This window comes from Schistocerca americana, chromosome 2, assembly GCF_021461395.2.
Source record: "Schistocerca americana isolate TAMUIC-IGC-003095 chromosome 2, iqSchAmer2.1, whole genome shotgun sequence".
Taxonomy (NCBI): domain Eukaryota; kingdom Metazoa; phylum Arthropoda; class Insecta; order Orthoptera; family Acrididae; genus Schistocerca; species Schistocerca americana.
The window spans coordinates 116,924,022-116,936,027 of NC_060120.1; positions in this window are offsets into that span (position 1 = coordinate 116,924,022).

The following is a 12,006-nucleotide window of genomic DNA, read 5'->3' on the forward strand; positions in this document are numbered from 1 at the left end:
ACATTTATTAGAAGCGTCAGGTTTTTCTTCAATTAATTCATTCCTTATATCCTGATCATTATTGTACCTTAATACTCTCAGTTCAAATTGGTGCCTGCCTTCCTTCTCCTTTCCAGTCATCCTAGGAAGGCATTTGGTGACTGGTATTAGTTTAATCTATCTCGTTGAGTCATCGGTGGGGGTTCATGAACTTCCACAATCCGTACAGTATGATCCGAGTTATGGTATTCACCCCGTCGCACATTGGAGGCTCCTTCACCCATTGGTATAACTCCTTGTGCTGGATGAGGACTTGAGGCATTTGTTCCATCCTGCCGATGAACATTATGCTTCGAATTATCTTCCCAAGGTCGAATGCAATTGGGTTCATCACTTGGGTACCTGTTACCCTTATTAATATCACTACTATGCACATTCGCGTCACCATATCGAGGTTTACCTCTAGCACAGTAAGTATCTCTTCTATATTTATTATAATCATTGTTTTTATTGCAACCATAGGATGAAGATTGTCCACGCTCCTGTGATGCGGGTTTGACCTGGTTTTCGGTATTATTATTATCATACGTTAAATTATCATTATAATTATTCGTATTACTATGAGTGTGAGTCGACATTTGATTACTACTCATTTGTCTTGCGTCTTCCATAATCATATCTATAGAGTCAATCACCGACAAGAACTGTTCTACATCGTGGTCAGGAACATTTATTAACTTTTCACGTATATTTATGGGCAACCTTCCCTTCAAAATTCTGATCACTTCCTTGTGAGAAATTGGATCACTCCAATAACGTGTCTTATTTATGTACTTTTCAAAATATTGCCTTAAAGTACTCCTTTTACTGTTAAAATACTCAGGTTGGTAAACCTCTTTTCTTAATTTCTCTTGTTTACTCGACGACCAGTATTTAGCCAAAAAAAGTTGTTCAAACTCAGCGCAAGTATGGCAACTTTCACTTACTTCGGCAGCCCATAATGCGGCTTCTCCGGTAATTTTGGATACTATAAATTGAAGTCGGTCGTGTTCTGACCAGCTACGCGGAAATATTCTTTTGAAATTATTGATAAAGATTTTCGGATGCAGGTTGTTCTTTTCAGTGGAGAATTTTGGGAATTGTCTACTTTTAAAAATGCTGTTCTCTACCTTTAAAGAAGACAAATATCCTCGCTGACCAAAAGAATCATCATCTTTACCAACCGAATCATCAACTTCCCAATGCAAATTTTCACCACAATTGTGCTTCGTATTATCACATGTTCGGTTGTTTTTCGACCTATTCTCCGAACGTTCGTCCTCTGTCAACAAATTTTGTGATGACTTTCGTTCTAACTCCGCCAATTTATTATTGGTTTCCTTTTGCCATTTAGGTAACTCATCAACTATTTTGTCTTTTATTTTCTGAAATTCGCTAGTGAAGAGCTTAATTAATTCATCATTTCTACTCAGGTGCTCATTGATATTTTCATTTGGCTGGGATCCAATAGTAGTCTTAACCTTGTCTACAATTTCATTTCCTTTTATTTCTATCCATTCAGATAGATCTTCGTCAAGTCTTTTAGTTTGATCTACTAAATACTTGTCAATCCCCTTACGAGCATCAGACTCAAACTCGACTATTTGTTTCGAAAGCTCTTCTATCTGTGCGCTAGCATTGAAACAGCTGCTTTCACACTTAACCATCCTATTGGACAGGCCATCATAACTCTTCGAAACTACCTCATATTTCTTTTCTACGTCATGAAGTTTTCCTATTAAATTATTATATTGCTTTTCTAAGGTGTTAGAAAACTCTACATCTAGTTCTCCAAATTTCGCATTTAATTGAGTCTCCCAGTCCGCCTTTAATTCTTTCTTAGTATTTTCCAGTTTATAATCAAAGGTGTTCAGTTTGCTTTCCAAAGAATCCATTTTAACTTCTAATGAACCAAATTTGGCCTCAAATTTTTCATTTAACTTTTGATTGTCCTCTTTTAATTGCTTATTATCTTTTTCTAGTGAACCAAGTCTTCCATTCATTACACCCATTTGAGTATTTATTGATACCAGCATATCAAACATTTTTTGATTAATATTTCCATTTTGAGGATCAACTTGCTGATATACATCCGAAACCTCAAGATCTTTATGTTCTCCCACGCTGCTTACCTTACTAATGATTGTATTTGAATCTCCTAATGGCTCTAAATCAATAACTGTATTATTATCTGTACATGTCTCCTGTCCCACATTGAGCTCATGGGATGCATCATCCCTTTCCTCTTCACTTTCCTCTCTCTCTCTACTCATTACTCTACTCAACTGCACATTATCATGTATTCTTTTCGTTCGTTTTGACATGATTATTAACTACCAAGACATACACTTATTTTCACTGTGTATATACACTCCTGGAAATGGAAAAAAGAACACATTGACACCGGTGTGTCAGACCCACCATACTTGCTCCGGACACTGCGAGAGGGCTGTACAAGCAATGATCACACGCACGGCACAGCGGACACACCAGGAACCGCGGTGTTGCCGTCGAATGGCGCTAGCTGCGCAGCATTTGTGCACCGCCGCCGTCAGTGTCAGCCAGTTTGCCGTGGCATACGGAGCTCCATCGCAGTCTTTAACACTGGTAGCATGCCGCGACAGCGTGGACGTGAACCGTATGTGCAGTTGACGGACTTTGAGCGAGGGCGTATAGTGGGCATGCGGGAGGCCGGGTGGACGTACCGCCGAATTGCTCAACACGTGGGGCGTGAGGTCTCCACAGTACATCGATGTTGTCGCCAGTGGTCGGCGGAAGGTGCACGTGCCCGTCGACCTGGGACCGGACCGCAGCGACGCACGGATGCACGCCAAGACCGTAGGATCCTACGCAGTGCCGTAGGGGACCGCACCGCCACTTCCCAGCAAATTAGGGACACTGTTGCTCCTGGGGTATCGGCGAGGACCATTCGCAACCGTCTCCATGAAGCTGGGCTACGGTCCCGCACACCGTTAGGCCGTCTTCCGCTCACGCCCCAACATCGTGCAGCCCGCCTCCAGTGGTGTCGCGACAGGAGTGAATGGAGGGACGAATGGAGACGTGTCGTCTTCAGCGATGAGAGTCGCTTCTGCCTTGGTGCCAATGATGGTCGTATGCGTGTTTGGCGCCGCGCAGGTGAGCGCCACAATCAGGACTGCATACGACGAGGCACACAGGGCCAACACCCGGCATCATGGTGTGGGGAGCGATCTCCTACACTGGGCGTACACCACTGGTGATCGTCGAGGGGACACTGAATAGTGCACGGTACATCCAAACCGTCATCGAACCCATAGTTCTACCATTCCTAGACCGGCAAGGGAACTTGCTGTTCCAACAGGACAATGCACGTCCGCATGTATTCCGTGCCACCCAACGTGCTCTAGAAGGTGTAAGTCAACTACCCTGGCCAGCAAGATCTCCGGATCTGTCCCCCATTGAGCATGTTTGGGACTGGATGAAGCGTCGTCTCACGCGGTCTGCACGTCCAGCACGAACGCTGGTCCAACTGAGGCGCTAGGTGGAAATGGCATGGCAAGCCGTTCCACAGGACTACATCCAGCATCTCTACGATCGTCTCCATGGGAGAATAGCAGCCTGCATTGCTGCGAAAGGTAGATATACACTGTACTAGTGCCGACATTGTGCATGCTCTGTTGCCTGTGTCTATGTGCCTGTGGTTCTGTCAGTGTGATCATGTGATGTATCTGACCCCAGGAATGTGTCAATAAAGTTTCCCCTTCCTGGGACAATGAATTCACGGTGTTCTTATTTCAATTTCCAGGAGTGTATATATATTTATCTACCGAAATCACAAGTCTCAACTTCCTTTTTTTTATAATTATACAGTTATTTTAATCATACCTGGTAGTATCGCTCACTTTTAGCGATTATTGAAGAATACCTCTTTCATTGGACAGACTCACTGGCTGCTACAATATTTTCCAACTCTAGGGTTCGTGAATCCGGATGACACTCGACTCGATGCAGCAATCCTCCTCGATCGAGCCGCACGTTGTGGCGCCACTTCTACCGTATCTTCCTTCGCCGTCTGCGTTGTCGTGGTTACCGTGAGACACCGTTATACCAAGAGGAAAGGCGCGTCGATCTTAGAGCATGAGATATGATGACCTTAAGCCATAGACAACACACAACGGTCACGGTAGCACCTGATTCCAGAATAGCTGCAGTAGTTAAGATCTACGAATTATCCCCTGTTGACCAGGTCCCCAAAACTTAACTCGTAACGAGTTCCCTTCAAAGCAAATTGTCATACGATCGTCTATAAAGGCTTCGTACAACGAGAGTACATGTTACGGTTTATGGAATAATAACAGATACGACCAAACTGTCTTGTCTCTTCTGCTTTATTTAACATAACTTCGTTCACAGTTTCATTTCGCATTCACCACTCATTCACCGAAACCCTTTGATGAACAGTTTTGGTTGCATAACACCAACAGTCAGTGATAATGATACAGCTTTTCTCCTTTTTATAAATTGAAGCCCGCTCTCCGTGATATAATAAAAAAAACCGGTCTCAATACCGCGTGCCTCGTGAGACGCGAATAGACTTATACTGGAATTGACCGCCCTGTAGGTGTACTCAATTTAATGACCACACTTCACTGTCAGCTATTTCGCGTAACTGAATGTCCATTTGTTAGTCTGATTATACACTGTAGCTATTTAAAATTCGCCCCTATATTTTTCACAATGCACAATTAGCACTTCGTTACTGGTTTTCTTTTTTTTTTTCTAAGAGTAAACGGAAAAAAAAGACGCCGTATCATCGGCTTAGTCGATATAAAGCAAAACACCTTAATATGCCCAATTTTACCTCTTCTTATAGGATCGGCTACCTTAATCATTAATTTATTACATATTATTTCCAATAACGCCAAACAGGTATCGCCGTTATATTTTAATTGTATTCAAAAGCATGTTACTACTATTATGACCGACCAAATCATAACAAATCGCGCGGCGTGCGTTTTTAACGATAACTTTACTTTGTTCAAGTTCGGTTACAGCTGTCTTGACTCGTAATGTTACAAGCTGACGCTTGTTCGTATACGCTTATAGTACCTCTTATTGAGGTGAACACCTTGATCACTTTTCCCGATGAGTAGTGTAATTACTTTTCCGATCGGACGTCATGTCGACGTTAGTGATCCACAGAAGAAACTCTCAAACTGAAATAAATAATAAAGAACTACGTTTGTTGGTCAAAACACATTGTTTGAACATGACGTAAAAAAAGATGAGTCTCCAAACGGGTGAGGTACCAAAAATATTATAAATGACTTGCCTTACATCAGACAACTCAAAAAAAGTTGTTACTGAAGGATGACGGAACAAGCTTCCTCTGTCACTCTCAGTGACAACAATGGCGATGTATATTAGAACTAGTTTGAATGTCATTTTTCGTTAACTCATTGCACTGCATTACAACAGTTTTAATTTGATTTCATATTACTTGCTACAAAAATATACCTCATTTGAAGATGAACGTCTCTATAATGCTCTTTCACGAATCCATGTTACTTCCGTTTGACATTTATACTCGTACCATAGCGGCTAATCGTTGATACTTGAGAACGTTTGTGTTGTCAGCATTAGAATATAAATAAAAAATATTTGCCCTCTCACTTCTGTTAACATACCACTCTGCCCCTGACGTAAGCGGGGAAACTTCCTTAGCCCATGACCGAGTTTACCAAAGTCAATTAAAATTAAGCACATCTTGATATATTCTTCTCTGTAACCATTTTTATTTGTTACTATGCAACGAAAATACATTCTTAATAAGTTCTTAATGTTAGCTGACTTCTTGGTTTTTCCTTTTAGTTGCTAGAAACATATTGGTATCAATGAATGCCTGATTGATAGTAAGGTCTATTTCACACGTATGCGGTTCCATTCGGTTCGGTTCGTTTTCGGTTCTTTTTCGGTCACTGCCGACAAGTGTGAAACAGTGCTTTGGTTTGTATTCGGCACGTAACAGAAACAGTACAGTACCGAATACTCCCCCGACACGAACAGGTTTCATCAGTTTGAACAGTTCTCGGGTATCCGACCGGGTAGCGTCGTAATTTCGCCACAATATTGGGAAAAGCAGGCGCCAGGTTGAGATTCATAGGAAGAATTCTAAGAAAATGTGACTCATCGACGAAAGAAGTAGCTTACAAAACGCTTGTTCGTCCGATTCTTGAGTATTGCTCATCAGTATGGGACCCTTACCAGGTTGGATTAATAGAAGAGATAGACATGATCCAGCGAAAAGCAGCGCGATTCGTCATGGGGACATTTAGTCAGCGCGAGAGCGTTACGGAGATGCTGAACAAGCTCCAGTGGCGGACACTTCAAGAAAGGCGTTACGCAATACGGAGAGGTTTATTATCGAAATTACGAGAGAGCACATTCCGGGAAGAGATGGGCAACATATTACTACCGCCCACATATATCTCGCGTAATGATCACAACGAAAAGATCCGAGAAATTAGAGCAAATACGGAGACTTACAAGCAGTCGTTCTTCCCACGCACAATTCGTGAATGGAACAGGGAAGGGGGGATCAGATAGTGGTACAATAAGTACCCTCCGCCACACACCGTAAGGTGGCTCGCGGAGTATAGATGTAGATGTAGATGTAGATATTTCGGCAGAATACACGCTGCCATCTTCAGGTGGTTCCTGAAGGTTTCGTCAGGAACCGCCTGAAGATGGCAGCGTGTATGTCTGCCGAAATATTGTGGAGAAATTTCGACGCTACCCGGTCGGATACCCGAGAACTGTTCAAATTGGAAATACGGCAGGAAAACTTCAGGTAGGTTTCATAAGTTTTCTGTAAGGCGCGTACTCGTGTCAGGGAACAGAAAGCAATCAAGGCGTTAACACACATGCGGTCCAGTTTCTATTTTAACCTGATCGCGAGTGAATCTCTTTAAAAATGATCTCTTATTATTATGTTATGAAAGTTGTTGTCGCAGTTTTTCTGATAAAATGAGCGGAGCGGTTTACCAGATGTTGATGTGGACAGGCTGATTTCTGCAGTGCAGCCTAAACCAGAGCTGTGGAGGCGGGGCGGCGGGGGGGGGGGGGGGGGGGGGGGGTGGAAGGGACTTGTGAAAAACATAAGGATAAATTTAAGACACAGGAACCATGGAAGGATGTCTGTGTTGAAATTTTTAACGACTTTGATGAATTTGGTGTCACTAAAAAGACTGCATTCGATAAGTACAGGAAAATTTAGTTTTGTCGAATAACAGACGTAGTACATTAGGACAATCGGTGAACTCATCGTGATTTAGGGTAAATTTAAAAGGAATTGATTTGAAAATCAAGATAATATGCAGAACAGTTGTTTAAAATACATATCAAATTATAATACAATACACCACTTTTTGTGGTAAGTATTAAAGTAAATCAGATTCTAGAAATTTGCCAACGCATGAACCCACTTCAGTCATGAAGTAATTTTTCAACACATCTCTCACATTTGGCCTCAGACTACATTGTGTAGAATTACATGAGCTATTACCATAACCGTAGCACAGACAGGATGCAAGTTAACTGTGCGAAGGAAGCTTCTCCATTTGTTGCTAAGTATTCCAAAAAGTACATTCCACGTACCTGCCAGCTCCGCACACACGACAGTCCTTTTCTCCATTGTCAAACTATGTCCACCGTACTGCTTGAGGAGATGCTTATGTAAGCCAAGAGCATCATCTCCTATGAGGTAGTAAGGCGTTTTGGGGTTCTGTGTACCTGGAAGGCACTTGCCCTCAGATAAATCCCGGTGTCGTTAATGGCAGATCTCCACAGTTGACAGTTTTGAAAGACGTTAGAATCATAGTCCTTCTCATACGCTCCAACATTAGCGTAAACGAATCGATTTTCTGCATCAGCTACTGCCATCAGAACTGTAGACGAATATCCTTTATGGATGATATCCATCTGGTTGAGAGGGTACACGAACTTTGATGTTTTCCGCCAATTTCGGAAAATCAGCGATATTTTCAAATTTCTGGGCAGTTGATTCTATTTGTTCTTCTTTGGTGCGGGAAGGCATTCCAATCGAAGTACAGTCGAGACTGCACAACAGATCTCTCTGACGATCTTGCTTACATCCGAAATCCCAGGGAGATAAGTGTAATGCAAATCTGAGAAAGTACAACCACTTGTCAAACACCTAAAACTGAAAAGCAAAATCGCTAGACTGAAATGTAACATGAGGTGTTTTAACGAACAACAACTGAGAGTTTGATAGTTCTTGTAATTAATGACATTAATATTTTTTTTCTGGTAAACATATTCTGAAGAAGTGCACGCAAGTGAGATTCGTACCGAAAATCATTTGGCAAAATGAAGGCGAAATCGGAAATAGGGGCGTCTACAGCAAAAGCCTACATTTATGCATTTCATTTGCAGTTCCTGAACAAAATAGTTGAAGGAAGATAAACAAATGGCTCAAATGGCTCTGAGCACTATGGGACTTAACTGCTGAGGTCATCAGTCCCCTAGAACATAGAACTACTTAAACCTAACTAACCTAAGGACATCACACACATCCATGCCCGAGGCAGGATTCGAACCTGCGACCGTAGTGGTCTCGCGGTTCCAGACTGTAGCGCCTAGAACCGCACGGCCACTCCGGCCGGCGAAGATAAACAGAGATACTCTCTGACATAACATTGATGATAACGATGGTGTTGCGGATGTAACTGTTGAAAATTATGATAATCCCATACAGTCAGTTCCAAGCGAATCGCCTGATGCTGCAGCAGTTGAAAAGCCTGAATCGTCTTTCAATGAGTTGCATAAAAAAGAGCACAGTAAATGGATTCTGTTGAATTAGAAACGGTTGCAGCTCTGAAGGAAACACCAAATCGATACTTTTCATTTTTCAAAGGATTATTCTCTTCTCTTGAAGATTTAGATGGATTAGACTGCCGTGATTTCCAAATGGAGGTGCGGAAAGCATCACCTTTTCTTGCACATCCGATACACCATACGCCTCTCCATCTAGTACTCCACCGATAGCCTCTCCATCCGGCACTCCACCGATACACCATATGCTTCTCCATCTGGTACTCCACCGCTGACCCCTAATCAATATATACAGCGCCAGCTAAATCCGCAGCACACTGCTTCAGCGTACCAGAAGCAATTTCAATCACATGTGTCCGGCGTTCAATTCTACGAGGACGCAGTTATCTACCTCTGTCTCCATAGTTCTTCTTCCGAAAGCTTAAGATATGCGTTTAACAATTTGTAAAACATCATTTAAGTTCACTTTTCCTTGCATTTACTCTGACCTATTATTTGTAAACCTGTGTTATTTCATTTTTTAATTACACTACTGGCCATTAAATTGCTACACCAAGAAGAAATGCAGATGATAAACGGATATTCATTGGACAAATATATTATACTAGAACTGATATGTGATTACATTTTCACGCAATTTGGGTGCTTAGATCCTGAGAAATCAGTACCCAGAACAACCACCTATGGCCTTAATAACGGCCTTGATACGCCTGGGCATTGAGTCAAACAGAGCTTTGAAGGTGTGTACAGGCACAGCTACCCATGAAGCTTCAACACAATACCACAGTTCATCAAGAGTAGTGACTGCCGTATTGTGACGAGCCAGTTGCTCGGCCACCATTGACAGAGGTTTTCAGTTGGTGAGAAATCTGGAGGATGTGCTCGCCAGGGCAGCTGTCGAACATTTTTTGTATCCAGAAAGGCCCGTACAGGACCTGCAACATGCGGTCGTGCATTATCCTGCTGAAATGTAGGGTTTCGCAGGGATCGAATGAAGGGTAGAGCCACGGGTCGTAACACATCTGAAATGTCCACTGTTCAACGTGCCGTCAATGCGAACAAGAGGTGACCGAGACGTGTAACCAATGGCACGCCATACCATCACGCCGGGTGATACGCCAGTATGGCGATAACGAATACAAGCTTCCAATGTGCGTTCACCGCGATGTCGCCAAACACGGATGCGACCATCATGATCCTGTAAACAGAACCTGGATTCATCCGAAAAAATGACGTTTTGCCATTCGTGCACCCAGGTTCGACGTTGAGTACACCATCGCAGGCGCTCCTATCTGTGATGCAGCGTCAAGGGTAACCGCAGCCATAGTCTCCGAGCTGATAGTCCCTGCTGCTGCAAACGTCGTCGAACTGTTCGTGCAGATGGTTGATGTCTTGTAAGCGTCCCCATCTGTTGACTCAGGGATCGGGACGTGGCTGCACGATCCGTTACAGGCATGCGCATAAGATGACTGTCATCTCGACTGCTAGTGATACGACGCCGTTGGGATCCAGCACGGCGTTCCGTATTACCCTCCTGAACCCGCCGATTCCATATTCTGCTAACAGTCATTGGATCTCGACCGACGCGAACAGTAACGTCGCGATACGATAAACCGCAATCGCGATAGGCTACAATCCGGCCTTTATCAAAGTCGGAAACGTGATGGTACGCATTTCTCCTCCTTACACGAGGCCTCACAACGACGTTTCACCAGGCAACGCCGGTCAACTGCTGTTTGTGTATGAGAAATCGGTTGGAAACTTTCCTCATGTCAGCACGTTGTAGGTGTCGCCACCGGCGCCAACCTTGTGTGAATGCTCTGAAAAGCTAATCATTTGCATATCACAGCATCATCTTCCTGTCGGTTAATTTTCGCGTCTGTAGCACGTCATCTTCGTGGTGTGGCAATTTTAATGGCCAGTAGTGTAAAATCAGTTCCACGCACACGGTAGCGATAACTATAATGATTACTCGCGTATGCATTGTCAGTAGCGGTTGAGACGCAATCTTTTTAGTAGTACTGAAACCGCGCGCTCTTTCTCTTCAGAATAATGGCTTCAGCTTTCATTAGGCAATGCGACAGTAATCCCAATCGTCAGTCGTTAAATTCCACGATTCACTATCTCAGCAAGTTTTTGCATCTCAAATCAACAACGCGCGTCTCGCCATACTGCCGCACATATTCACTGACTGACTAACACTCTCCCACTGTGTATCACTAAATAAAAGTGTAAATGTCGTGTGACTAGGGCCTCCCGCCGGGTAGACCGTTCACCAGGTGCAAGTCTTTCGATTTGACGCCACTTCGGCAACTTGCGCGTCGAACTGTGTATCGCTGCTCCACTGTCACTCTCGCTCCCTATGCTTTCATGTATACAATTTACATTGCAGTTCTTCATATAACACTTAATATAACAAATACACATAAAAACAAAAGAAATTATAGTCTTTCCTTGTCAAGTAATAATAAGAATATGTATTTATCCATTAGAGAAAACTAAATAAACTGCAGTTAGTTTTTAACACTATTACCAAATACAGCTATGCTACACCATCAAAGATGTGAATACTTAGTCCAAGAAAGCGAAAGAAAGACAGAAAAAGGAAAAAAATAACCTATCACTATTGGCTATATCTTCACAAGCTCCGAATATCCATGCGACAGCATCAAAATGTGGTAGCAGGCATCTAATTGACTCAAAAGATATTTGAAAGATGTTTTCTTTCCTAGTGAGGAAAAAGAATCTGTATTATTGTCAAGGGTAGAGCCACGGGTCGTAACACAACTGAAATGTGGCGTCCATGGTTCAAAGTGCCGTCAATGGAAACAAGAGGTGACCGAGACGTGTAACCAATGGCAACCCATACCATCACGCCGGGTGATACGCCAGTATGGCGGTGACGAATACACGCTTCCAATGTGCGTTCACCGCGATGTCGCCAAACACGGATGCGACCATCATGATGCTGTAAACAGAACCTTGATTCAATCGAAAAAATTACGTTTTGCCATTCGAGCACCCAGGTTCGTCGTTGAGTACACCATCGCAGGCACTCCTGTCTGTGATGCAGCGTCAAGGTGAAAGGGTACAGTACCACCCGACATTGAAAATAGGTACAACATACTTCATTATTTTTGTCAGAACAACACATTG